Below are 23334 nucleotides of genomic sequence, written 5' to 3' on the forward strand. Positions count from 1 at the left end.
GAGTATGAACTCAGCAGAAAAAGAAACGTCCTCTCAATGTCGACTGCATTTATTTTCAGCAAACTTAACATGTGTAAATATTTGTATGAACATAACAAGATTCAACAACTGAGACATAAACTGAACAAGTTCCACAGACATCTGACTAACCGTAATGGAATAATGTGTCCCTGAACAAGGGGGTCAAAAGTAAGTCAGTATCTGGTGTGGCCACCAGCTGCATTAAGTACTGCAGTAAATCTCATCATGGACTGCACCAGATTTGCCAGTTCTTGCTGTAAGATACCCCACTCTTCCACCAAGGCACCTGCAAGTTTACAGACATTTCTGAGGGGATTGGCCCTAACCCTTATCCTCTGATCCTTCAGGTCCCAGACATGCTCAATGGGATTGAGATCCGGGCTCTTTGCTGGCCATGGCAAAACACTTACATCCATGTGTTGCAGGAAATCACGCACAGAACGAGCAGTATGGCTGGTGGCATTGTCATGCTGGAGGGTCATGTCAGGATGAGCCCGCAGGAAGGGTACCACATGAGGGAGGAGGATGTCTTCCATGTAACGCACAACTTTGAGATGGCCTGCAATGACAACAAACTCAGTCCGATGATGCTGTGACACACTGCCCCAGACCATGACGAACCCTCCACCTCCAAATCGATCCCGCACTAGGGTACAGGCCTCGGTGTAATGCTCATTCCTTCGACGATAAATGCGAATCTGGGGTTTGTGCCCAACATTGTTGCACAAACCCCAAACCCAACAACTGGGTTTGTGCCCAACATTGTTGCTGGTGATGTCTGTTTAGGACCTGCCTTACAACAGGCAAAGTCCTCAGTCCAGTCTCTCTGTCTATTGCGGATAGTTTGAGCTCTGATGGAGGGATTGTGCGTTCCTGGTGTAACTCGGGCAGTTGTTGTTGCCATCCTGTACCTGTCCCGCAGGTGTAATGTTCGGATGTACCGATCCTGTGCAGGTGTTGTTACACGTGGTCTGCCACTGTGAGGACGATCAGCTGTCCGTCCTGTCTCCCTGTAGCGCTGTCTTAGGCATCTCACAGTACGGACATTACAATTTATTGCCCTGGCCACATCTCCAGTCCTCATGCCTCCTTGCAGCATGCCTAAGGTACGTCCACGCAGATGAGCAGGGACCATGGGCATTTTCTTTTGGTGATTTTCAGAGTCAGTAGAACGGTGTCTTTAGTGTCCTAAGTTTTTATAACTGTGACCTTAATTGTCTACAGTCTTTACGCTGTTAGTGTCTTAATTACCGTTCCACAGCTGCATGTTCATTAATTGTTTATGGTTCATTGTGCAAGCATGGGAAACTGTGTTTAAACCCTTTACAATGAAGATCTGTGAAGTTATTTGGATTTTTACGATTTATCTTTGAAAGACGGGGTCCTGAAAAGGGGACATTTTCTTTCTTTTCTGAGTTTATTTGTCAGTGTTGTCAGTTGCTCAACCTTTCCCAAAATGGGCTGGAAGATATTTGAAAGTGCCAAGAAATAGGCTTAGAATTAATTGAATGTTGGAACTGGAGCAAAATATAATCTTGATTTGCATTTTTACTGACTAATGCCGTAATGGTTGAGGTTTCGGATTTAAGTAAGTGGATTAGTAGAGCTTGCCAACATGTCTGAGATATTGTAGAGTACAACTTTGATCTTCTTTTGCAAAATGCGTAACGATATTACTTTAAAAATGGACAGAAGCAAGATGCATTACAAGAGAAGAACCTGGGTGGTTAACATAATTGTTTGAACTTCCTGATCCAAAGACAATGAAAGCAGGACAATACTCTCTTACATGGGCAAAAAGCTATTTGCACACAGTGCCTTTGGAAAGTTTTCAGACCCCTTGACTTTTTCCACATTTTGTTAAGTTACAGCCTTTTTGTCAAATTGATTAAATTAAACAATGTCCTTAGCAATCGGCGTGCAAAAGTGCTACCCACGCTGCAAGGAAATAGGCCTGGACCTCGACGTTGCATCCAAACCTGAAAAAAACAAAACGCAAATTTCAGTTACTGGTAATGGTGTAAATATTTAATAATAGAATGTAAAAAGGCTAAAGGATATGCGTCTTTTCTCTATGATAGTCTAGAATACATTTTTTGATCTTAAAGTGGAACTGATAGCGTTTTAGCAATATGCAATCTTAGATCTGTTCATATACATCCCAGGAAGATTATATATATATATATTTTTTTAACGGTTTCTGACACGTGATCACTTTTAGATATGGTAATTTTTATAAATTCATTGAATGTTTGAGATTGAAGTATAGTTAGGCATTTGTGAAAATTCTATAAGAATATTGTCAGAGGACAGACCCAGTTTTTGAAATTATTTTTATTGACTGTTCAACTCAATCTGATCTTAGACAGTTTTTTAGTTTACCAGTGATTTTGTGTGGCCTACCACTTCGCGGCTGAGCCGTTGTTGCTCCTAGACGTTTCCACTTCAAAATACCACTTACAGTTGACCGGAGCAGAAATTTGACAAACTGACTTATTGGAAAGGTGTCATCCTATGACGGTGCCATGTTGAAAGTCACTGAGCTCTACAGTAAAGCCATTCTACTGCCAATGATTGTCTATGAAGATTTTATACACCTGTTAGCAACGGGTGTGACTGAAATAGCCAAACCCACTTATTTGAAGGTGTCCAAATACTTTTGTGTTAACGGTTAAGTCTTTGAATAGTGGATTTTACAGATTCCCTTGGCCTCCTGTTGGTTCACTTTTGTTCTTGCTGTGGTTTATTTCTAGACTTCTTTTTACTTTCAACGACATGTTCATTGACGAGCCTAACTTTTCTACCTTAGAAAGCCCATGTTGATTAACCTTCTGATCTTTCTTTTTTGATGTAAATAAGGCGAACAATGATATTTTTTCTAATTTAAGAGTTGGCCTAGGCATTGGTAAAAAACCTATGGATCATGTTTTTATTTTTTAAGTTTGTTTTTCAGCCATTTTTGGAGTGACTTATCTGTGGGCTAGTTCTTTTTTTTCTTTTTTTGAGGAGGAGAGATTAAGAAAACACTGCTTCAAGACTTGCTTTGCAGTTACCCATACTTTTCTCTTATAAGGTCAACTATGAAGTGAAAGTATTTTTAAGGACACTTTCATTGACATTCTTAGGTGTACCTCTGACACCTGTTGCATCACAAGGTATGCAAGTAAATGTGTGACAGATGCGCATTGCAACTTTTTCTACTGCTTGCCATTCAAACTTTAAAACATGCAAACCGGTCTGGAATGGTGTGCTTGTATACAGTGTTTTGATACCAGTTACTCTAGAGCCCGACGGATATGGGATTTTTGTATCCGATTTTAGAGGGGAAATATTCACAGATAATCGATATTGGGCCTATATTTTTATGATTTTAGCTGGAATGAAACATTTAAATGTTTTCTGTATGGATTGTGATTAAAAAGATACTCAAAGAACGTTTAATGTAAGCACCACAGAACATTTAGGAGCACCAGAAAGATGCAGGAAAAAAAGTTAATAAAAAATGTACTGTAGTGAAAGGAAGATATACCACCCCGATTCCAGGAAACAACATGAGCCTCTGAAGACTGAGCGGCCCCGTGCCAGAATGAGGCTAGCATTCCATTTGTAGGGCTGTAGCCACTGGTAGTTGTCACTTGCAAGATACAATATAATTCACAACATTTTACGCTGGCACTGTGCTGCCTCTCGCCCCTAAGTGTTGCTTCAGTGAATGGTCCTTGCTATCCGGAGAGACATCGCTACCTCATAGTTTTGAAACACCATGTAAACACTGAGAATGTAAAGCAACTTTTTTTTTTTGTCTACCTGGCATTTTCTTTGTTGGACTTTTTGTCACCTTTTTTAGACAAATGATTTAATTGTCTTTGTTTATATTTTAATGTTTTATTATTTTTTTTTGTCATTTTGACTCTTATCCAAGTGTTTACAGTTTCGTGGATGTTTTTGTGATATTTTTCTGGGGATTAACACATTTTTTTGAAGAAGTCTTCATACTTCTCCCATTTGTGGACTGCCTCAAAGGAGTTTCTTTCTGGCATACTTTGGAGTGTCTTTGGAACAAAGGGTATGTAGCTTTTATGCTTCCTTTCTGTTAATGTTAACTGTTAATTAGCCTAACCAAGACTTTGCTATTTCAGGTTTCATCTTGTGTTATCATGTAGTGTTGTAAATATATATTTCTTAATTTCCACTCTTGAATGTATTTTGTAATCACTTGGGCCCTCCCTTGAAGAGACCACTAGCCCCCAACCCCTAGAATTAGAATGTATTTGACATGTGGTAATAGCTCCAGCATGCCTTCTGATGGACTTTCAGCATTTTAGCCATATTCTTTTCATATCTAAGTGTAAGGGTTAGTAGTGTTTGCTGGATCCTGCCCTGTTCTGGTAACTGCATACACATTTCTTCCCAGGTGCTGCGTCTCTGTGTCAACCGGCTGAGCATGCGTCCCAAAAGCAGAATGGTCTTTCTGTCCTTTCTACCATGTTTGACGGAACTCTACAGAAGTGAGTAGCCTACCTCAAAGCCCTGAAGGGGTGTTAGTCAGAGATTCAACTGGCAGCTTTATTTACTTTATTTTTTTAAAGTATTTTATTTCACCTTTTATTTAACCAGGGAGGCCAGTTGAGAACAAGTTCTCATTTACAACTGTGACCTGGCCAAGATAAAGCATAGCAGTGTGAACAGACAACACAGAGTTGTTTTAAGAATGTAAAATGTCAGAATAATAGTAGAGTGATTTATTTCAGCTTTTATTTCTTTCATCACATTCCCAGTTGGTTAGAAGTTTACATACACTCAATTCGTATTTGGTAGCATTGTCTTTAAATTGTTTAACTTTGGTCAAAAGTTTTGGGTAGCCTTCCACTAGCTTCCCACAATAAGTTTGGCCCATTCCTCCTGACAGAGCTGGTGTAACTGAGTCATGTCTTTAGGCCTCCTTGCTCGCCCACGCTTTTTCAGTTCTGCCCACAAATGTTCTATAGGGTTGAGGTCAGGGTTTTGTGATGGCCACTCCAATAGCTTGACTTTGTTGTCCTTAAGCCATTTTGCCACAACTTTTGAAGTATGCTTGGGGTCATTGTCCATTTGGAAGACCCATTTGTGACCAAGCTTTAACTTCCTGACTGATGTCTTGAGATGTTGTTTCAATATATCCACATAATTTTCCAACCTCATGATGCCATCTATTTTGTGAAGTGCACCAGTCCCCCATGCAGCAATGCACCCTCACAACATGCTTCACGGGTTGGGATGGTGTTCTTAGGCTTGCAGGCCTCCCCCCTTTTCCTCCAAACTTAATGATGGTCATTATGGCCAAACTATTTTTGTTTCATCAGACCAGAGGACATTTCTCCAAAAAGTACGATGTTTGTCCCCGTGGGAAGTTACAAACTGTAGTCTGGCTTTTTTATGGCGGTTTTGGAGCAGTGGCTTCTTTCTTGCTGAGCGGCCTTTTAGGTTATGTTGATGTAGGACTCGTTTTACTGTGGATATAGATACTTTTGTACCTGTTTCCTCCAGCGAGGTCACAAAGTTAAATCTAGAATTGGCTTCCTATTTTGCAACAAAGCATCCTTCACTCATGCTGCCAAACATACCCTTGTAAAACTGACCATCCTACCAATCCTCGACTTCGGCGATGTCATTTACAAAATAGCCTCCAATACCCTACTCAACAAATTGGATGCAGTCTATCACAGTGCAATCCGTTTTGTCACCAAAGCCCCATATACTACCCACCATTGCGACCTGTACGCTCTCGTTGGCTGGCCTTCGCTTCATACTCGTCGCCAAACCCACTGGCTCCATGTCATCTACAAGACCCTGCTAGGTAAAGTCCCCCCTTATCTCAGCTCGCTGGTCACCATAGCATCACCCACCTGTAGCACGCGCTCCAGCAGGTATATCTCTCTGGTCACCCCCAAAACGAATTCTTTCTTTGGCCGCCTCTCCTTCCAGTTCTCTGCTGCTGGAAACACTTATCTCCCTCACTAGCTTTAAGCACCAACTGTCAGAGCAGCTCACAGATTACTGCACCTGTACATAGCCCACCTATAATTTTGCCCAAACAACTACCTCTTTCCCTACTGTATTTATTTTATGTATTTATTTATTTTGCTCCTTTGCACCCCATTATTTTTATTTCTACTTTGCACATTCTTCCAATGCAAATCTACCATTCCAGTGTTTTACTTGCTATATTGTATTTACTTTGCCACCATGGCCTTTTTTTTGCCTTTACCTCCCATCTCACCTCATTTGCTCACATCGTATATAGACTTTTTTTATACTGTATTATTGACTGTATTGTTTGTTTTACTCCATGTGTAACTCTGTGTCGTTGTGTGTCGAACTGCTTTGCTTTATCTTGGCCAGGTCGCAATTGCAAATGAGAACTTGTTCTCAACTAGCCTACCTGGTTAAATAAAGGTGAAATAAAAATATAATAAAATAAAAAGTTCCTTTAGATTTAACTTCCTGACTGATGTCTTGAGATGTTGCTTCAATATAACCACATCATTTTCATACCTCATGATGCCATCTATTTTGTGAAGTGCACCAGTCCCTTCTGCAGCAAAGCACCCACACAACATGATGCTTCCACCACCATGCTTCACGGTTGGGATGGTGTTCTTCAGCTTGCAAGCATCCCCCTTTTTCCACCAAACATAACGATGGTCGTTATGGCCAAAGAGTTCTATTTTTGTTTCATAAGACCAGAGGACATTTCTCCAAAAAGTACGATCTTTGTCCCCATGTGCAGTTGCCAACCATAGTCTGGCTTTTTTGTGGCAATTTAGGAGCAGAGGCTTCTACCTTGCTGAGTGGCCTTTCAGGTTATGTCGATATAGGACTTGTTTTACTGTGGAAATAGATACTTTTGTACCTGTTTCCTCCATCTTCACAAGGTCCTTTGCTGTTGTTCTGGGATTGATTTGCACTTTTCGCACCATTTGTATGTTCATCTCTAGGAGACAGAACGCGTCTCCTTCCTGAGCGGTATGATGGCTGCGTGGTCCCATGGTGTTTATACTTGTGTACTATTGTTTGTACAGATGAACGTGGTACCTGCAGGCGTTTGGAAATTGCTCCCAAGGATGAACCAGACTTGTGGAGGTCTACACTTTTTTTTTTCTTGGCTGATTTCTTTTGATTTTCCCATGATGTCAAGCGAAGAGGCACTGAGTTTGAAGGTAGGCCTTGAAATACATCCACAGGTACACCTCCAATTGACTAAAATTATGTCAGTTAACCTATCAGAAGCTTCTAAAGCCATGCCATCATTTTCTGGATTTTTCCAAGCTGTTTAAAGGCACAGTGAACTTAGTGTATGTAAACTTCTGACCCACTGGAATTGTGATACAGATAAGTGAAATAATCTCTCTGTAAACAATTGTTGGAAAAATGACTTGTGTCATGTACAAAGATGTCCTAACCGACTTGCCAAAACTATAGTTTGATAACAAGAAATTTGTGGATTGGTTGAAAAACGAGTTTTAATGACTCCAACCTAAGTGTATGTAAACTTCCGACTTCAACTATATACAGTCGGGCAAAAAAGTATTTAGTCAGCCACCAATTGTGCAAGTTCTCCCACTTAAAAGATGACAGAGGCCTGTAATTTTCATCATAGGTACACTTTGATAGGTATCACATTGTAGGATTTGTGTTTTGTGTTCATGTTTTGGGGCTGTTGCTGGGCAACACGGACTTTCAACTCCCTCCAAAGATTTTCTATGGGGTTGAGATCTGGAGACTGGCTAGGCCACTCCAGGACCTTGAAATGCTTCTTACGAAGCCACTCCTTCGTTGCCCGGGCGGTGTGTTTGGGATCATTGTCATGCTGAAAGACCCAGCCACGTTTCATCTTCAATGCCCTTGCTGATGGAAGGAGGTTTTCACTCTCAATCTCACGATACATGGCCCCATTCATTCTTTCCTTTACACGGATCAGTCGTCCTGTTTCCTTTGCAGAAAAACAGCCCCAAAGCATGATGTTTCCACCCCCATGCTTCACAGTAGGTATGGTGTTCTTTGGATGCAACTCAGCATTCTTTGTCCTCCAAACACGACGAGTTGAGTTTTTACCAAAAAGTTATATTTTGGTTTCATCTGACCATATGACATTCTCCCAATCTTCTTCTGGATCATCCAAATGCTCTCTAGCAAACTTCAGACGGGCCTGGACATGTACTGGCTTAAGCAGGGGGACACGTCTGGCACTGCAGGATTTGAGTCCCTGGTGGCGTAGTGTGTTACTCTGCAGGTCATTCACTAGGTCCCCCCGTGTGGTTCTGGGATTTTTCTCACCGTTCTTGTGATCATTTTGACCCCACGGGGTGAGATCTTGCGTGGAGCCTCAGTGGTCTTGTATGTCTTCCATTTCCTAATAATTGCTCCCACAGTTGATTTCTTCAAACCAAGCTGCTTACCTATTGCAGATTCAGTCTTCCCAGCCTGGTGCAGGTCTACAATTTTGTTTCTGGTGTCCTTTGACAGCTCTTTGGTCTTGGCCATAGTGGAGTTTGGAGTGTGACTGTTTGAGGTTGTGGACAGGTGTCTTTTATACTGATAACAAGTTCAAACAGGTGCCATTAATACAGGTAACGAGTGGAGGACAGAGGAGACTCTTAAAGAAGAATTTACAGGTCTGTGAGAGCCAGAAATCTTGCTTGTTTGTAGGTGACCAAATACTTATTTTCCACCATAATTTGCAAATAAATTCATAAAAAATCCTACAATGTGATTTTCTGGATTTTTTTTTCTCATTTTGTCTGTCATAGTTGAAGTGTACCTATGATGAAAATTACAGGCCTCATCTTTTTAAGTGGGAGAGCTTGCACAATTGTTGGCTGACTAAATACTGTTTTGCCCCACTGTGTATATATATACACAGTGGGGAGAACGAGTATTTGATACACTGCTGATTTTGCATGTCTTCCTACTTACAAAGCATGTAGAGGTCTATAATTTATCATCGGTACACTTCAGCTGTGAGAAGTTATCTAAAACAAAAATCCAGAAAAATCACATTGTATGATTTTTATATAATTAATTTGCATTTTATTGCATGACATATGCTTTTCTGATGTATCAAATACTTAACTTAATATTTGGTACAGAAACCTTTTTTTGCAATTACAGAGATCATACGTTTCATGTAGTTCTTGACCAGGTTTGCACACACTGCAGCAGGGATTTTGGCCCACTCCTCCATACAGACCTTCTCCAGATCCTTCAGGTTTCAAGGCTGTCGCTGGGCAATATGGACTTTCAGCTCCCTCGCAAGATTTTCTATTGGGTTCAGGTCTGGAGACTGGCTAGGCCACTCCAGGACCTTGAGATGCTTCTTACGGAGCCACTCCTTAGTTGTCATGCTGGAAGACCCAGCCACGACCCATCTTCAATGCTCTTACTGAGGGAAGGAGGTTGTTGGCCAAGATCTTGCGATACATGGCCACATCCAACCTTCCCTCAATTCGGTGCAGTTGTCCTGTCCCCTTTGCAGAAAAGCATCCCCAAAGAATGTTTCCATCTCCATGCTTCACGGTTGGGATGGTGTTCTTGGGGTTGTACTCATCCTTCTTCTTCCTCCAAACACGGCGAGTGCAGTTTAAACCAAAAAGCTCTATTTTTGTCTCATCAGACCACATGACCGTCTCCCATTCCTCCTCTGGATCATCCAGATGGTCATTTGCAAACTTCAGACGGGCCTGGACATGCGCTGGCTTGAGCAGGGGGACCTTGCGTGGTCTGCAGGATTTTAATCCATGACGGCGTAGTGGGTTACTAATGGTTTTCTTTGAGACTGTGGTCCCAGCTCTCTTCAGGTCATTGACCAGGTCCTGCCGTGTAGTTCTGGGCTGATCCCTCCCCTTCCTCATGATCATTGATGCCCCATGAGGTGAGAACTTGCATGGAGCCCCAGACCGAGGGTGAGTGTCCGTCATCTTGAACTTCTTCGACTTTCTAATAATTGCGCCAACAGTTGTTGCCTTCTCACCAGGCTGCTTGCCTATTGTCCTGTAGCCCATCCCAGCCTTGTGCAGGTCTACAATTTTATCCCTGATGTCCTTACACAGCTCTCTGGTCTTGGCCGTTGTAGAGAGGTTGGTGTCGGTTTGATTGTGTGTGGACAGGTGTCTTTTATACAGGTAACGAGTGGAGAACAGGAGGGCTTCTTAAATAAAAACTAACAGGTCTGTGAGAGCCGGAATTCTTACTGGTTGGTAGGTTATCAAATACTTATGTCATGCAATAAAATGCAAATTAATTACTTAAATCCAGAAAATCACATTGTATGATTTGTTTTAGATTCTGTCTCTCACAGTTGAAGTGTACCTATGATAAAAATTACAAACCTCTACATGCTTTGTAAGTAGGAAAACCTGCAAAATCAGCAGTGTATCAAATACAGTGCCTTGCGAAAGTATTCGGCCCCCTTGAACTTTGCGTCCTTTTGCCACATTTCAGGCTTCAAACATAAAGATATAAAACTGTATTTTTTTGTAAAGAATCAACAACAAGTGGGACACAATCATGAAGTGGAACGACATTTATTGGATATTTCAAACCTTTTTAACAAATCAAAAACTGAAAAATTGGGCGTGCAAAATTATTCAGCCCCCTTAAGTTAATACTTTGTAGCGCCACCTTTTGCTGCGATTACAGCTGTAATTTGCTTGGGGTATGTCTCTATCAGTTTTGCACATCGAGAGACTGAAATTTTTTCCCATTCCTCCTTGCAAAACAGCTCGAGCTCAGTGAGGTTGGATGGAGAGCATTTGTGAACAGCAGTTTTCAGTTCTTTCCACATATTCTCGATTGGATTCAGGTCTGGACTTTGACTTGGCCATTCTAACACCTGGATATGTTTATTTTTGAACCATTCCATTGTAGATTTTGCTTAATGTTTTGGATCATTGTCTTGTTGTAAGACAAATCTCCGTCCCAGTCTCAGGTCTTTTGCAGACTCCATCAGGTTCTCTTCCAGAATGGTCCTGTATTTGGCTCCATCCATCTTCCCATCAATTTTAACCATCTTCCCTGTCCCTGCTGAAGAAAAGCAGGCCCAAACCATGATGCTGCCACCACCATGTTTGACAGTGGGGATGGTGTGTTGCTTTTACGCCAAACATAACGTTTTGCATTGTTGCCAAAAAGTTCAATTTTAGTTTCATCTGACCAGAGCACCTTCTTCCACATGTTTGGTGTGTCTCCCAGGTGGCTTGTGGCAAACTTTAAACGACACTTTTTATGGATATCTTTAAGAAATGGCATTCTTCTTGCCACTCTTCCATAAAGGCCAGATTTGTGCAATATACGACTGATTGTTGTCCTATGGACAGAGTCTCCCACCTCAGCTGTAGATCTCTGCAGTTCATCCAGAGTGATCATGGGCCTCTTGGCTGCATCTCTGATCAGTCTTCTCCTTGTATGAGCTGAAAGTTTAGAGGGACGGCCAGGTCTTGGTAGATTTGCAGTGGTCTGATACTCCTTCCATTTCAATATTATCGCTTGCACAGTGCTCCTTGGGATGTTTAAAGCTTAGGAAATCTTTTTGTATCCAAATCCGGCTTTAAACTTCTTCACAACAGTATCTCGGACCTGCCTGGTGTGTTCCTTGTTCTTCATGATGCTCTCTGCGCTTTTGACGGACCTCTGAGACTATCACAGTGCAGGTGCATTTATACGGAGACTTGATTACACACAGGTGGATTGTATTTATCATCATTAGTCATTTAGGTCAACATTGGATCATTCAGAGATCCTCACTGAACTTCTGGAGAGAGTTTGCTGCACTGAAAGTAAAGGGGCTGAATACTTTTGCACGCCCAATTTTTCAGTTTTTGATTTGTTAAAAAAGTTTGAAATATCCAATAAATGTCGTTCCACTTCATGATTGTGTCCCACTTGTTGTTGATTCTTCACAAAAAAAATACAGTTTTATATCTTTATGTTTGAAGCCTGAAATGTGGCAAAAAGTAAAATAATGTTTATTTTCATGTTTATTTTTCTTTTGTCAGAATGATTCAAATCAAAATATTACTTATGTTACTGAGCAGGTGGGTGTGATGAATTCCGATATACATGCTGATGGTTCCTGGGGTGAATGGACTCCATTTTTTGTTTACTGACGCAAGTGAACTCTCACGCATTGTCACTGTCAAACACAGGGTTGACCAGGGATGGGAGGGTGTAAAACTATAGTACAATACTGTTGGTCTACCGGGGTTAAAGGACTGAGTCTGTGTCTGTCTTTGCATGTGTCTGCTAATATGTATGATGTCATGTATATCTTCTCTCCAGACTACCATGGTGGTTTCCATCTTCAGCCAGACTGGGACAGACGGGGAGGGGGAAACAAGTGAACAGATATTCACTAGGACAATCGCAGAATGGTCACCATGGAAACATACCACCTGTACCAGTTCAGGACATGAGATCGCCACGTTGACCATCTTTAAGACGAAACAGTCTCTGGGTGAGTATGCCCATCAGTCAGCCGCCCACTAATCAGTAGCCTAGTACCCCGACCCACCAGTAGAGGTCAGTGCATCACCTGCTTATTGTTATTAATGGCCCAGTCTGAAAAAGACCCTTAGTAAGGCTATTTACCGTGTCTCTTTAGTCTACAGCAACAGTTGGTCATCTTCCCATGTAGATGCAGGATTTCAATCTTGCCAAAGATCAGTATCACAACTGATTCAACTAAGTCTTGTACTAAATACTATGGTTTTTAGTTGATTGGCAAAAGCCAACACCTACACTGGCACTCTGTGGAGAAATTCCCTGTCTCTACAGGTATCAGTATCTCAGGTGGGATGGAGAATGAGATGATGTTTCCAGGAGGAGCTGCCTCTACCAGTGACGTTCTGATGGTTAGCTTCTTTAGGAGCTCACTGTAATATTCCGGCAGCTCATGCTTTAATCCACGCTGAGCCATATAATACAAGGTGATGTGTTTAGCGGAATGTATTGTTCTGTGACGTTTGTAAACAACACTCAACTTTGGCCTGGGCTCAGAACTCTGAGTCTACAATACCTGAATGAAAAGACTTTGCTGGTGTGTGTGCCTGTGTTGGTGTGTCTGGCTTTTGTCTGACTGACAGTCTTATGAGTGGTAGAATGAGAGCGAAGGGGTGGAGAGAGGAAACCATTTTAAGACGCCTGTATGCTTCCCATCCAGAACAGTTTGCGTATACGCTACATGACCAAAAGTATGTGGACACCAGCTTGTCAAACATCTCTATCCAAAATCCTGGGCATTAATATGGCGTTGGTTCCCCCTATTGCTGCTAAAACAGCCTCTGTTCTTCTGGGAAGAATTTCCACTTGGTGTTGGAACACTGCTGCGGGTACTTTATTTAAATATTTTTCAACCTTTTATTTAACTAGGCAAGTCCGTTAAGAACACATTCTTATTGACAATGACGGTCTACCCTGGCCAAACCCTAACCGCCCTATGGGACTCCCAATCACGGCCGGTTGTGATACAGCCTGGAATCGAACCAGGGTCTGTAGTGACGCCTCAGGCACTGATATGTAGTGCCTTAGACCGCTGCTCCGCTCGGGATTGTTCAATAACTTGCTTCCATTCAGCCACAAGCATTCGTGAGGTTGGGCACTAATGATTGCAGTCGGCGTTCCAATTCATCCCAAAGGTGTTCAATGGGGTTGAGGTCAGGGCCCTGTGCAGGCCAGTCAAGTTCTTCCACACCAATCTCGACAAACCATTTCTGTATGGACCTCGCTTTGTGCACAGGGGCATTGTCATGCTGAAACAGGAATGGGCCTTCCCCAAATTGTTGCCACAAAGTTGGAAGCACAGAATTGTCTAGAATGTCATTAACATTCTTTAACATTTTCCTTCACTGGAACTAAGGGGCTCAAACCATGAACAGCCCCAGACCATTATTCCTTCTCCACCAAACTTTACAGTTGACGCTATGTATTGGGGCAGGTAGCGTTCTCTTGGCATTCGTCAGTCGGACTTCCAGATAGTGACGTTTGATTCATCACTCCAGAGAATGTGTTTCATCTGAGTCCAATTGCGGCGAGCAGCCGATGCTTTGGATTGCGCATGGTGATCTTAGGCGTGTGAGCGGCTGCTCGACCATGGAAAGCCATTTATTTATTTTTATATATTTATTTAGATTTTACCCCCTTTTTCTCCCCAATTTCGTGGTATCCAATTGTTACTAGTTACTATCTTGTCTCATCGCTACAACTCCCGTACGGGATCAGGAGAGACGAAGGTCGAAAGTCATGCGTCCTCCGAAACACAACCCAACCAAGCCGCACTGCTTCTTAACACAGCGCACATCCAACCCGGAAGCCAGCCGCACCAATGTGTCGGAGGAAACACAGTGTACCTGGCAACCTTGGTTAGCGCGCACTGCGCCCTGCCCGCCACGGGAGTCGCTGGAGCGCGATGAGACAAGGATATCCCTACCGGCCAAACCCTCCCTAACCCAGACAACACTAGGCCAAATTGTGCGTTGGTCGGCCCACGGACCTCCCGGTCGCGGCCGGTTACGACAGAGCCTGGGCGTGAACCCAGAGTCTCTGGTGGCACAGCTAGACCACTGCGCCACCCATTTCATGAAGCTCCCGACAAACAGCTCTTATGCTGGCGTTGCTTCTAGAGGCCGTTTGGAACTAGTGAGTGTTGTAACCGAGGACAGACGATTCTACTGCAAATGTTTGTCTATGGAGATTGCAATGCTTTGTGCTCGAAGGAACAGGTGTGGCAGAAAAATCTGAATCCACTAATTTGAAGGGGTGTCCACATACTTTTGTATTTATGTTTTGTGATGTTTTTGTTCGTTTTGGTCATCAAAGGGTTTTTTCAGCTGTTCTTGCACACTTGTGTTTCTCTCTCCTTGAGGTGCATGGACTAAGTTCAGTGCCGAAGTCTTCGCCCCTTAGTTGGTTATTGGTCAACAGTAGGGTTTGTCATTCAATGATAGCCGACTTGTTTTCATGCACATTTTTTCACTTGAAAAATACTGCACCAAGCATCTTAGTTAGATATAAAGTTGAGGGACAAAGATATCCTTGGCAAAAACAGCAAAATTAATTACAGGTTTCTTGAGTTACTTTACATAAATGTGGACTATTTTGAGGAAGTGTATATTGACAACGGTGTCTGAAGATAGACAAACAGTACTATTTTCAAGGGAGTATGTGAGTACAATCGTTCCGTTCGCCTCGTCGAGTTCGGATGGGCACCAGCTGACCTAAAAATGCGGAAGTCACCTTGCTCACAGCTCTGTGAGAATAGGAGAATAGTTAACAATAGCTGAGTGTGAGTGTGCGTCTCCTGTAATATGTAGGGTGTCCACCCACTCTACCCAGAGTTTTCCCACACTCTACCCAGAGTTTTCCCACACTCTACCCAGAGTTTTCCCACACCTCTACCCAGAGTTTTCCCACACCTCTACCCAGAGTTTTCCCACACCTCTACCCAGAGTTTTCCCACACCTCTACCCAGAGTTTTCCCACACCTCTACCCAGAGTTTTCCCACACCTCTACCCAGAGTTTTCCCACACCTCTACCCAGAGTTTTCCCACACCTCTACCCAGAGTTTTCCCACACCTCTACCCAGAGTGGGGGAAAACATGCTTTGGTGATGACGTTTCACTTTCTTATGTTATCAAATACATTTGACCAAGACAAATATGATTCTTAATGTTCTGAATCGTTCAGTGGGGTCGTTCTCTGACATCATTAATATTATATCCTAGAAGTCATATTTCATAACCTAATACATCTGATAAAAAGCACTGAGCTCTGTTGACAGAGTGGTGCAGACTCATCGGATTTCACGTCTTCAAAGTTGTTTCCGTGGGTCGCAAATAGCTAAATTAGCATGACACGAGCTGAATGAAATGTAAAAGGCTTTGAAAATAAAAAGCTTGTGGTACGCTCAGTGGTCCGTTAACATTTCACAGAGATACGCCTGTTTTTGTTCATATTAAAATGAACAGCATAGAATTAAATATGAAAATACAAAAAGTAATGTCTCAACATTTGATATCTAATTTTGACCGTCCTACAAGGGTAAAAACTCCAATTACCTTTCAACGGATTACGATGGAGACCATGGGGTTTCTTACAGGAGTATCTACACAACATATTATTTTACACATTGGTCAAAATGTTTTTGATTGTACACCCTATAATATCTTAGCCAGAGTGTATTACCATAAAGAAAGATCCTGGATGATGCAGGGGGATCAGGGGGATCAGGTCAGAGGTTACAGTGAGGTGAGAGGGGGGTGAAGAGATACTAGGTCACAGCTTCATTTATTGGTCACGTAGAGTTTTGCAGATGTTATCGCAGGTGCAGCGAAATGCTTATGTTTCTAGCTCCAGTAGTGCAGTAATATCGTGTGTGTGTGTGTTGCTGCCGTGAACCTGGTGACGTCACTTCCCAGGTCCGATTAGTGTCATACACTCTGGGGATCCGGTGTCGGCTAAGCCATTCAGTTTCTAAGAACTTCCCCTTCCACCTTTTCTCACACTCATTACATTATTATTATTATTTTTTAAATCAGTTATTTTACCAGGTAAATTAACTGAGAACACGTTCTCATTTGCAGCAACGACCTGGGGAATAGTTACAGGGGAGAGGAGGGAGGATGAATGAGCCAGTTGTAAACTGGGGATTATTAGGTGACCGTGATGATATGAGGGCCAGATCGAGAATTTAGCCAGGATACCGGGGTTAACACCCTTACTCTTATGAGTGCCATGGGATCTTTAATGACCTCAGAGAGTCAGGACACCCGTTTAACTTCCCATCCGAAAGACGGCACCCTACACAGGGCAGTGCCCCCAATAACTTGGGCATTGGGATATTTTTTTTAGACCAGTGGAAAGAGTGCCTCCTACTGGCCCTCCAACACCACTTCCAGCAGCATCTGGTCTCCCATCCAGGAACTGACCTGGACCAACCCTGCTTAGCTTCAGAAGCAAGCCAGCAGTGGTATGCATACGCATGCGTCGGAGACCTTTGAGAAGGAGGGAAAGGACACGGAGGGCGAGAAATGGTTGGGAGAGAGGGAAACAGAGAGACATGGTTGGAAGAGAGAGGGAAACAGAGACATGGTTGGAAGAGAGAGGGAAACAGAGAGACATGGTTGGAAGAGAGAGGGAAACAGAGAGACATGGTTGGAAGAGAGAGGGAAACAGAGAGACATGGTTGGAAGAGAGAGGGAAACAGAGACATGGTTGGAAGAGAGAGGGAAACAGAGAGACATGGTTGGAAGAGAGAGGGAAACAGACATGGTTGGAAGAGAGAGGGAAACAGAGACATGGTTGGAAGAGAGAGGGAAACAGAGACATGGTTGGAAGAGAGAGGGAAACAGAGACATGGTTGGAAGAGAGAGGGAAACAGAGACATGGTTGGGAGAGAGAGGGAAACAGAGAGACATGGTTGGTTGATTTACTCTGACCCCCCCCCCCCATCTCCTGTTTCTTAACTCAGCCTCACCTCTCTGGCATGGCCTGATAGCTGGTCCTTATCTGGTGTGTCTGCTGGCTGTCTCCCACACACTGAGACCAAATAGTCCCTGTCTGGTGTCTCTCTGCTGGCTGTCTCCCACACACTGAGACCAAATAGACAACTACAGCAGGCTTTCCTGTCCCCCTGTTCCTGTCTGAAAACACCATATCTTTTAGCTAGCCACCAGGTGTGTGTGTCTGTCTCTTTCTGTGTGTGTGTGTGTTTCTCTCTTGTGTCTCTCTCTTTCTCTGTGTGTGGGTGTCTGTCTCTCTCCTTTTCATCTGTGCTGTTAGCTGAGTAAGGTCACTGTGTAGTCAACAGCACCAGGATTATACTATTTACCCTGTCCTAGAGTTTTGGTGTTGCTGTCTCCAGACATATGACCTGAAGTCTGGACAGTGATCCACTACCTACTAGGAGCAATGCCCATCTAACTAATGTTAAACACACTTACATGTGGATGATGCCTATTGGCTAGACATGGACAGGGTGAGAGAGAAAGGCCCAAAAAGAGCATCCATAAATGTTTACCTAAGAGGATGAATGAGATTGTCTAATATTCAAAATGACTTTGCACTTTAATCTGCTTTTTAGTTAAATGGATTGAAGTATTTTGGTGCTGGTGTCAAATCAAATGTATTTATAAAGCCCTTCGTACATCAGCTGATATCTCAAAGTGCTGTACAGAAACCCAGCCTAAAACCCCAAACAGCAAGCAATACAGGTGTAGAAGCACGGTGGCTAGGAAAAACTCCCTAGAAAGGCCAAAACCTAGGAAGAAACCTAGAGAGGAACCAGGCTCTGAGGGGTGGCAGGTCTTCTTCTGGCTGTGCCGGGTGGAGATTATAACAGAACATGGCCAAGATGTTCAAATGTTCACAAATGACCAGCATGGTCGAAGAATAATAATAATAATAATAAGGCAGAACAGTTGAAACTGGAGCAGCAGCACGGCCAGGTGGACTGTGGACAGCAAGGAGTCACGGAAGGGAAGGCAGCAATGTTTTGGGTTAACCAATGCTAGGGGAGATGTATTTTCAGTTCAAACAGGGCCCTGGTTTGGGGAAAATCGAGAAGAGACCTTGTAATGTCACATACCTCTGGCCTTGTGATTTTGTGTGTGACCCTTCATTGGGGCTGTCAGCCAGGTGCATCCTCAGTGAGCCCTGATGACATCACAGGAAGTTCCTCTCCTCAGGGTTCTAGAACTCTTCCTGCATTAAACAATGCATTGTGTGTTTTGTGTTTTCAACATAACCTTCTGCTGAGGCTGAGTGTGTGTGTGTGTGTGTGAGCGAGTGAGAGAATATGGTAATGAATGTACTGGGATGGAGAGCAGTAGATGCTGAGTGGGAGCCCAGGTCACTGCACAGTGTTGGCGTCTGCATCACCTTTAACCTGTCTTTGTGTGTGTCTCCAGGCGTGGTATGAGCTGGTTTCAGTGGACGGTGAGTCTCTGCAGCGTGTGACCCATCAGCATGCAGTGTTCAGCAACAAGGCCAAAGACCCCGTGGTGTTTGTCAAGATCCTCAAGGGACCAGCTGACTTGCATCAGAGGAGTCCACTGTCAGGCTTACACAAGTACTACACACAGTATTTTTATTGAATCTTTATTGAACTAGGCAAGTCCATTTTAAGAACAAATTCTTATTTACAATGACGGCCTACACCGGCCAAACCCGGACGACGCTGGGCCAATTGTGCGCCGTCCTATGGGGACTCAATATCACAACCATATGTGATGCATTCTGGATTCGAACCAGAGACTGTAGTGACGCCTCTTGCACTGAGATGTAGTGCCTTAGACTGCTGCGCCACTCGAGAGCTCAGTACTGCTGGCCTGTCTACAAGAATGCTCTGAGGTGCAGTTCACCCATCCACTGGAAATGGAAATGATTTGAAATGGTGGTGTTCAAACCAGAACGCATGTCGACTTAAAGAGGAGGAGGATTCCCCTGACGCAGATGGTTCCCTCCAGCTAGGCTGCAATGGAAGGGAATGGTCTATTCTCAGAGGAGAGGAACATGGGTACCTCGGGACCAATAAGCATGGGTACCTTACCTGGGACCAATAAGCTTGCTTCTCCTCTAGGGCAAAAAGGATAATGGTTGTTTGCATAGCAAACAGGAACTACTGCAAAATTAAAATGTTTTTTTTTACACATGTGGGACTACTGTGCTTGCTTTGTGTATAACAATAATGTGATAAATACTATTTATCAAAGATGAACTTGATTATATGTATCCTTTTTCTTATATGAACTTAACATTTTGGAGAAAACACCCCTAAGAATAAAAAGGTTATCTAGCATTGTCAGGAGTCAGCAGCTAGCTATCCATATTAGCATATGTATCATCAAGGGACGGGAACTTTGTGAAAGCAGAGAACAAAAAACACACACACTTAACCACACACACACACACCGTTCCAGGAAGCATCTCAGTCCATGGACGTCCTGCCAGAGAGGGCCTTATGAGAGGTATAGTCCAGATTAAGCCTCTGTTTTATGTCAAAGGTCATCGTTGTAGTTTAATAGATGTCTAGGGCATCTGTTTTAAAGTAGTATTTCTGGCCTGTTTTAAAACTGTTTCTGGACAACAGAGTCCATGTTTCTGGGTCAGGTGTGATGACAGCTTTGTGGACTGAGCCTGTGAAGACGTAGGTTCTCCAACTCCTACATGTTAAATGCAGGATATGAGGACCAGTGGCATGGCTTAAACTAAGGCTGGGGTGAGAGAAGTTGGGGGTAGAGGGAAGATAGGAGAAAGGGGCAAGGACTGGTGAGAGAGGGACTAAATGGATCTGGGGCAGGGAGAGGGGCTAAGGCTGGGAAAGATTGGCTAGAGCTGGGATATAGGGTGGGAGACCGAGACTGCATGGGTATGGGAAGGGTTGATGCCAGGTCAAAGGCTAAGTTTAGGTTCCTAACTCAAAAGAATCACCAGTGTAGTACATTATGCATAGTGCCTTTTACATTTATGAGACAAAGGGCCTGAGTGATGCTTACATACGACTTGCTGGAGTGTCTGGCTGGTGACAAATGCTGCTGTGTAATCAATGGCAGTATGGTCAGATAAGCTTATATTATATACATTTAGTTGATGCATAATACGCACGTAACTTGCATTTAATAAGTTGCATCCATAATGCCCTTTGATCATCATACAAATTGATCACAAATGTTCATTTTATTTCCACTTCACACAGTCTTCCTGTCTCTGGATTGTGTAATGTCGTTAATGGAAGTAGTTCAGTTATCGACTGATAAATGTGAATCCTAACTTCCACTTAAGTCACATTTTTACTAAGGCCAGGATTCGTTCAAAGGCGCATTGTGCACTGCACAGCGCTCCATCTCGCCTTTTATATAAATCCCAGCTCTAGTCGTGCATTAATATCAATGGCAGAGAGTGAAAATGTGTTCGGATTCGCCCCGAAAAGCCTTCTTCACTTCAGCCAGTTGCAACAAAAATATACAGTGGGGAGAACAAGTATTTGATACACTACTGATTTTGCAGGTTTTCCTACTTACAAAGCATCTTCTTCAAAGTTCTTTCTTTAAGAAGCTCTCCTGTTCATGAGCTCCACTCATTACCTGTATTAACTGCACTTGTTTGAACTCGTCACCTGTATAAAAGACACCTGTCCACACACTCAATCAAACAGACTCCAACCTCTCTACAACGGCCAAGACCAGAGAGCTGTGTAAGGAAATCAGGGATAAAATTGTAGACCTGCACAAGGCTGGGATGGGCTACAGGACAATAGGCAAGCAGCTTGGTGAGAAGGCAACAACTGTTGGCGCAATTATTAGAAAATGGAAGAAGTTCAAGATGACTGTGTGTGTGTGTATATACAAAAAAGTATTTAGTCAGCCACCAATTGTGCAAGTTCTCCAACTTAAAAAAATGAGACAAACAAAATGAGAAGAAAAATCCAGAAAATCACATTGTAGGATTTTTAATGAATTTATTTGCAAATTATGGTGGAAAATAAGTATTTGGTCAATAACAAAAGTTTATCTCAATACTTTGCTATATACCCTTTGTTGGCAATGACAGAGGTCAAGCGTTTTCTGTAAGTCTTCACAAGGTTTTCACACACTGTTGCTGGTATTTTGGCCCATTCCTCCATGCAGATATCCTCTAGAGCAGTGATGTTTTAGGGCTGTTGCTGGGCAACACGGACTCTCAACTCCCTCCAAAGATTTTCTATGGGGTTGAGATCTGGAGACTGGCTAGGCCACTCCAGGACCTTGAAATGCTTTTTACGAAGCCACTCCTTCGTTGCCCGGGCGGTGTGTTTGGGATCATTGTCATGCTGAAAGACCCAGCCACGTATCATCTCCAATGCCCTTGCTGATGGTAGGCTTTGTTACTTTGGTCCCAGCTCTCTGCAGGTCATTCACTAGGTCCCCCCGTGTGGTTCTGAGATTTTTGCTCACCGTTCTTGTGATCATTTTGACCCCACAGGGTGAGATCTTGCGTGGAGCCCCAGATCGAGGGAGATTATCAGTGGTCTTGTATGTCTTCCATATCCTAATAATTGCGCTCACAGTTGATTTCTTCAAACCAAGCTGCTTACCTATTGCAGATTCAGTCTTCCCAGCCTGGTGCAGGTCTACAATTTTGTTTCTGGTGTCCTTTGACAGCTCTTTGGTCTTGGCCATAGTGGAGTTTGGAGTGTGACTGTTTGAGGTTGTGGACAGGTGTCTTTTATCCTGATAACAAGTTCAAACATTTGCCATTAATACAGGTAACAAGTGGAGGACAGAGGAGCCTCTTAAAGAAGAAGTCTGTGAGAGCCAGAAATCTTGCTTGTTTGTAGGTGACCAAATACTTATTTTCCACCATAGTTTGCATATGAATTCATTTAAAATCCTACAATGTGACAATTTTGTCTGTCATAGTTGAAGTGTGCCTATGATGAAAATTACAGGCCTATCTCGTCTTTTTAAGTGGAAGAACTTGCACAATTGGTGGCTGACTAAATACTTTTTTGCCCCACTGTATGTGTGTGTATATATGTATATGTGTACCAATGTACCACAGAGGGAATTCCAATAACCATGGGGACATTGTGTATCTTTTAATAAAAAGTAATTTTGACGAAGAAATTTACAGCATGAAAATATACATGAATGACTAACACCACAGATTAATAAACACAACACTATAAATACACAAATATATAATTGTATATTTATGCACACTACGGAAGAAAACAAACAAGACTAATAAACAAACGCGTTGCTTTGGTCTAGACGCAGTGGCTACATTTGAAATATATATTTTGTCTGCGTAAAGGACTAGAATGTCGTTCGTTGTTAGACATTTACACAGAAAATGGTTATTATGGGATTCTGAAAAACAGTGAGATGTGAAAAGGGGTTCACTACACCTGTGCTACTTATTCCACTTTAATGTGTTAAAAATCATGCTACAGAGGATATGATGGAGGTATCTGTTTCTATGTGATGAACACATATGAAATATTATTTGGATTAAATGCTTTGTGTTAATACATGTAGTCTGAAGATGCCAAACACAACAAATGATATGTGACATGAATGATGATGATGACAGCTAAATGAAAGATCAATCGCATTGAACAATGATGATCATTAAACCTGTTGCGACTCTAGGGGCAGTGTTTTTCATTTTTTGAAAAAAAAACGTTCCCGTTTTAAACGGGATATTTTGTCAGGACAAGATGCTAGAATATGCATATAATTGACAGCTTTGGATAGAAAACACTCTAAAGTTTCCAAAACTGTAAAGATATTGTCTGTGAG

General features: G+C 42.7%; 1 long non-coding RNA gene across 3 annotated transcripts; it reads left to right on the forward strand.

Annotated features, from left to right (window-relative positions):
* Positions 1–1297: 1297 nt before the first annotated feature.
* On the forward strand, positions 1298–19770 carry LOC110531025. Of its 3 annotated transcripts, XR_005053186.1 has the most exons (6): positions 1298–4087; positions 4436–4529; positions 7083–7220; positions 12337–12511; positions 12832–12983; positions 18961–19770. It is a non-coding gene; the product is annotated as an uncharacterized LOC110531025 (long non-coding RNA). The 3 variants fall into 3 exon arrangements; XR_005053183.1 differs by lacking the exon at positions 12832–12983; XR_005053185.1 differs by lacking the exons at positions 7083–7220; positions 12832–12983.
* The last annotated feature ends 3564 nt before the right edge of the window (positions 19771–23334 follow it).

This window comes from Oncorhynchus mykiss, chromosome 1, assembly GCF_013265735.2.
Source record: "Oncorhynchus mykiss isolate Arlee chromosome 1, USDA_OmykA_1.1, whole genome shotgun sequence".
NCBI lineage: Eukaryota > Metazoa > Chordata > Actinopteri > Salmoniformes > Salmonidae > Oncorhynchus > Oncorhynchus mykiss.